Genomic DNA, 6,484 nt, shown 5'->3' with positions numbered 1-6,484 from the left:
AAAAAGAACTCGTCCGAAATAAATATTTTTCAGACGTTACCAGAGGCCAAGCTGGCAGGCTGAATCGCCAGATTTCACGGCATTCGTGATTTGATAGCACACAGCTCCAAATATACCTAAAATTTAATGTTCTCTAAATTCATCAAGGCATTACAATATTTCGGCATTTTTGTACAACTGAATCAGACTAACCCACTGATTAATGGTTCATTCCAAAAGGTTAATGTTCGTTGTATTTTTTTATCGAGAATCCATGTTGTATCAGTCACGACTCCTGCATAGTGTGGCAAATTTCTTAGTGTAGCTTGTCAAGTTTGGGTTAAACTAGTCAAATATAGATTGTCAGCGGACAACGGAAAGACCGGAGCTGCTACAAGGAGATCATGTTCTTCAGGGAAGTTTTCTAATGTACATCAAAGGTGAGTGAGAGACCACATTTTCACGGCTACTTCGTCACTCCGGTCAAAACACGGTCGTGTACGAAAGTTGTGACCTGATTTGAAAATCTCAATCTCCCTTTGAACGCTTTGAGGTCTGTTTTTGGCCAACAATCCTGTTTTTACCGTCGGTATGATCTGTCATGACAGCTGTTGGTTGCTTTGGTTCGTCTTGTTTCCGGTACGTATCCAGTGCCGCTGCGAGCTGTACAAAACATACCGCGTTTACGCGTTTGTGATGATAACTCGTGACCCACAACCAGGGCGTCGATGGCCTAACACTCCCGTTAAAGTAGACAATCGGAAGTGTTCGGAAGTGTTTATATAGATGGGTGCTAATCGTTGTAGTTTCCAATCTATTTTTGTTGTCGTAACGAAATTTGTGTTTGTATGAGTCAACTGTTTCAGGTCGCTCATTCCCTCTATGCACGATGAAGTTAACATTGTACATCTATCCTTGCTGCGAATCCATAGCCTTTGCCACTTTGGTAACTTGGTCATTGGAGTGGCCCCACTCCCAAAAGAACATGTCAAGGAGTGGCAGGGCTCGTTTTCGTAGCAACATCTATCCGTACCCACTGACACAGCCTGAATGTGGATCCAATGGCGTGTTTTGTTTGTTTGTTTGTTTATTAGTTTTGTTTGTTTGTTTGTTTATTTAGTTTTGTTTGTGAGCTTCCGGTTGCCATATGTAAATATGGTAAAAGCAGCTAAAGGGGTTGCAGTTTCCACTGTCTGTCTGTCTGTCTGTCAGGTCACAGTCCCTGTATCACCAGTCTGGGGCCAACAGAAAGCCCATCGTCGCCAGACTGGTGACAGGGGGACCGTGGTCTGTTTAAATATATATATTATTATACATCTACCATCGAGAACAATAGAATTTTGCGTGCGCTAAAAAAGCCGTACGGAACGCCCGTTCCGTAACACGTACGGTTTCAAGGCACCCCATTCCCTGCGGCTGTATCTGCGCGTTCACTGTAGAACGGTTTCAAGGGACCCATTGGACGAGTGCCAGAACAAGTCTCGCGCGCGCTCTGTACGTCCGTGTGTAGTGCACACACTCCAAAACTTGCAGAAGCGCGTCCGAGATAGCGTTCCACACTAGCGCCATAAAATCGATCGACAGGAAAATTGTTGACATTGCACGAAAACTGTCACTACTCTGACATTTTGATGCCCCACTCACAAATGTAAGATGTATAATAATAAGGTTATCACGAAAATACCGCAAAGGATGCACTCGGACATTGGCGCCACGCATCGCCCTCCGCTTCGCGTCGGGCGATACGCTGCGCCAATGTCCTCGTGCATCCTTCGCGGTATTTTCGTAATAACCTCATAATATATATATATATATATATATATATATATATATATATATATATATATATATATATATATATATATATATATATATATATATATATATATATATATATATATATATATATATATATATATATATATATATCAGGGCTGTCAATTATAGCCGGTCACGGCGGCAAATCGCCGTCTGACACAGGTCTTGCCGCCGCCTGTTTTCCCTATTCAAGGCCTGCAATAATGATCTTTACACACGTTATGAATTCTTTCCTGTCCAAATTCTACCGTTGGCTGCGCTGTGCTACATTTCTGATTGGTTTCAATCGGTACTGTCAAAAGCTTTAGAGGTTCTGATTGGTTTTCGGACGTACACAATCGATATGGCTACGAAAGTCGACAGCCACGTTGGATTTATGGGTCCAAAAAGACCCCAAGAGGCTTACACTAGCTCTGGATATAAAAGTAATGTCAATATTTGTATCATTTTATTTTCCTGAGGAATTTCAGTGATCGGGGTTTCAATCCATCATTGGTATAGCATGCAATGTAGATTTCACGCCGCGTCTGAGCAAAGTGCCATAGCATTACGTGTATTTAGCGACTGGAATTTTTGATTTGTTTTCCCGTTTGCAGATCGTGAACACTCTTTACAATGAGTAAGAATCGTTTACTCAACGCAAAACAAACTTTGTGGGGATTGACATAATTTTTAGTGAGTTTTGACTACCACTGAATTTGTTTGCACCAAGCCGCCGTTCTATGAAATGTATTCATACGGTAGTACATGCTGTGTACTGTGGTTGTTTCGAAGGCCCGAGTATTGAAGTTTGATAAATATTTTCCGACATCCGAAATCTTTCCTCAAAAGCAAATATCGGTATTCCGATCCTTCAAAATCATTTACCAAGACCAACATTTTTTAATGTTTAGGGCAATCACAAAATTTAGCTAGGCTTGACTATATACTTTCGCGGTATCTTACATGTACGTGCGGCGGTAAACCATGTTTTGAATATGGATATAACATGCATGTAGTGAGCCTACCCACTTGGCAGGCGTGGGTTTCGACAAAACTCTGACTACTGTGAGGGATATCAGAATAGATACTATGATAGTCATCAGGAGAAAATATTTGATCGTTAACTTTTCACGCGCAAGGATTTACTACGTAAATAAATCAACATACTCTCAATCTTGTCGATTGAGAGGCCGACGGACGATGAAGCCACGCAAATTCATTAGCGGATGTAAACTTGAGTATTGTAATTGTTTGTATGACGTAGCGTCTACTCAAATGTCTCTGGTAATGGTCTCGTATTTACATTAGTATATTTTCACACTGGAAATTCATAGCCGGTAACTCTGAGGAGAGGTCTTGACACAGATAAAATAAAATTACAGCAGTATCAACCAGACGCAGATCGGAATTTTTCGTCGTGACGTTATGACATCAGCTTTGCAGTGGGGACAAGATTTTTTAAAATTCTAATACGTTTAGCTGTTTTTGAATGGGAACGTATTACAATTATTGAATTACTTTCTGCAGATGTTGTTTCTTAAGAAATAGTTTTTGCAGTTGTAGTTTCTGAAGCTACATGTACTGTTTCATCAGCCTGAGAATCACACAATCTTTAGGTATTGTCAGCTGGTACTGCCATACAAGCCTTGGGCTTAGACGAGTACTCCAGTGATTCTGATTATGGTTCAGATTATGATCTTTATTAAGCAGGTTGTAATTCAACACAATTTGTAGGCAAATAGTAATAACATGGTGTATCAATAAACATATGAACACTGTATTACTTCTGTTTGTCTTCCATAATTTATTTCACAAGATTCAATTTCATGTTACTTTTTATACTTCAGTTAATATAAACTTGACAGTAAATTGCCCTCAAAAGTGCCACAACAGGCCACCAATTGAAGATGAATAATTAGAAAAGCTTCAGCTTCAGGAGGGGGGACACCCCCCTCCTGGCCTCCCCCCGCGTGCGCTTGTGCGCACGCCCCGCACAAGGCTGTACCCTCCTGTTCTTTCACTTGTACCCTTCTATTCTGAAAAACATTGACAGCCCTGATATATATATATATATATATATATATATATATATATATATATATATATATATATATATATATATATATATATATATATATATATATATATATATATATGGTAATAGCTTTTAGGGATAGACTAGGGTTAGCAAAGAATGTTACCTTGTACCTTTGAGAATGTACACCAACTCCATAGAACCTCAGTCTCATCATTAACCAACCAGGTACCATATCGGTGTAGTCTGAATTCAGAAGCTGGGTTGAAACTATTACCTGATCTCAATCACCTGTGTCACGTTACACAGATAACTAGTGATATATGCGATATTTTGAAAATCAATATGAAGACATCAGCTTGGTTTCATTGGCAATATAATATGCAGTGTTCATATTTCAAATAGAACAATCACAAAAAGCAAAATCCTGTACAACAACTTCCCGATGATGAGGCCAACACCAATCTCATTTCAGTCATGGAAAAAACTGACACCACCGTGGGATCAATTTTCCACAGTCAGTGGTATTTAGCAGCCCTGTTCCTTTTCTCTTACAAAATGGAGAAACTGGAGAACGCATTCGTCAGTGACTGAAACTGAATGGGAAATCAGAAAATAAATGATGCGTCACATCTTGTAGGGCGACTTCTTATGACAGCATCGCACTTGCATCACAGATATACAAAAAAATATGCCTTGATGTTTTATATAACAACTCCTGAAATTACACTCACAAAAAAAGCCATATTGATCGGTTGAAAATATCAAAAATAGAATTGATTATCATTCTGAGAAAAGGACTGTATAACTAAGCTACCATGGAGGATAACTGTATTACATGACGGTTGTGTTGCCATCAGTGGTGCCAGAAACCTTTATATTTCATTCGTAATGTGAAACCAGGATCATGGCTTGGATTTACATGTATCACTGATGCTGAAATATTTCTTTTTTCATCCATATTTGAAAGCAAAATGTTACCTCAGTAAAGGTCACATAACCGCGAATCTCTTTTATTTGTCTGTGATCTGAAAATGGATGGGGTTGATTTTAAATGACATCAGAATTCTATCATTGATACCCAACCATTTTATTACTTGGGCTAAAAAATAAATTTTGCTGTCCTGATAACATGGTTGTCAAAAATAAGGTTGGTAGGTAGGCAGGGATATTTTTCAAAATATTTTTATTTTTAAATATGCATTTTTCAGGGGTTCAGGGCGCTCAAACACTGGCCACAACATTTCTAGAGAAATGTATCGTACATATAAAAGTATAAAAACATAAAAGACATCCTCGTTCAAGCAAAAATCAAATGCGAGGTAAAGAATCTGTGATTTTATGTTTTTGTTCTTTCTTTCTTTTTTTTCTTCTGTCTTTACGTAGCTCTAAAACGTCTAGGGTTGGCAGGTAAAAAGTAGGGTAGATCGGTTTATCTGAGCAGCACAATTTTTTTGGCTCATATTTGGTTTTATATATATAATACCAAAAAGAGCTTATATGATGACTCTAAGTGGCGTCTGTATGTCTGTATATTTGTGGGTATGTGCGGATGTATGTCCGTCACACACAAAGGCTCCCATATCGCCAAAGCTACCGTCTCGGTATTTGGTGTACAGGTAGATGTTGGGGTTGAGATATGAATTTGTTCAAATGAACACATCAGTGTCAAAAATGTGCAAATGAGGTAAGAAAAAGCGCGGGTTAAAGACGAAAATTTGTCCACGCGACAAAATACTCTGGTATGGATGCCAAATTTACAAAATCATTTTAAACTGTCATTGTTACTTGCCCACTAATCAGTGTGTGCAACCAAAAAAAGTGCCATGCCTCATACTGCAACTTAGTGCAAGGGTAGAACTACATACCATGTTTCATGTGTTTATGAAACTTGTTTCTACCTATTTACGTGCTTGGTTTAGATTTCAAGTTTTCTGTCTCCAGCAGTTTCTGGTCACCTGCAGTAGCAATGGTTTGTGCTAGCCAATATCCTAAAATGCAAACTTCAATCGGCTGTCTCCTATCTCTTTGCCCTCTAAGTCATTAACCTTGATGTCAATTTTCACATTGTTTTGAAGATGTTTTGCCATTTGTAGTAAGATTTGCACACCTGTCGAACAAGTTCAGTGGACCAATGACAGACAACCTTCTGGAGCAGCTGTTGGCAGGCCCCCTCACTGGCAGTATTCCCGCTAAAGTTTTGAGTGTATGAGCAACTTGGGCTTTGATGCCTGAAGGGTAAAAGTCCGGCAGAAGGACAGAAGTGAAAACTATGTCAAGTTATGTAAATCCAGTCAGGTACATGTAGTCACAACCTACACCGAATGCTTATGCATACCATGTACCGGTAGCGAGTGTGCTGCCAACAAGTGCTAAAACTCAAAATGCGAAAATAAATTCGGCACTGAGATCGCACCTTTCGCCTTGAGTTTCGATGTTTACCATTACCAAAACTACCGGTAATACCAATCAAAAGGACTGAAACTAAAGTTGCGCAAAACATGAAATTCCACTACAAGAGCAGTCGGAGATACCTTGCAACAGGCGCGTAAACAAGCCATAACGGGAAGACTGCCCCTAAGTGGGAAACATGAAGTCGGCGTGCATCCACATAGAGTTGAAACATTGGCACATTGCCCTTGTTCAATCAAAGCTCAAAATTCCATCAGA

General features: G+C 39.3%; 2 protein-coding genes across 3 annotated transcripts in view; both read left to right on the top strand.

The window, feature by feature from the left end:
• The window catches only part of LOC139129659 (uncharacterized), a 152,134-nt gene that overhangs the window by 99,792 nt on the left and 45,858 nt on the right, over window positions 1-6,484 (top strand). The gene's annotated exons all lie outside the window — the stretch shown is intronic.
• The window catches only part of LOC139129660 (oxysterols receptor LXR-alpha-like), a 42,369-nt gene continuing 35,921 nt past the window's right edge, over window positions 37-6,484 (top strand). The window contains exon 1 of the mRNA XM_070695333.1: window positions 37-419. The gene's annotated coding sequence lies outside the window, so the exon portion shown is untranslated. The remainder of the gene's footprint in view (window positions 420-6,484) is intronic.

The sequence above is a fragment of the Ptychodera flava genome, chromosome 3 (assembly GCF_041260155.1).
Source record: "Ptychodera flava strain L36383 chromosome 3, AS_Pfla_20210202, whole genome shotgun sequence".
In the NCBI taxonomy this organism is placed as follows: domain Eukaryota; kingdom Metazoa; phylum Hemichordata; class Enteropneusta; family Ptychoderidae; genus Ptychodera; species Ptychodera flava.
Note: the sequence above shows the minus strand (reverse complement) of the source record. Positions and strands in the feature narration are given on the sequence as shown.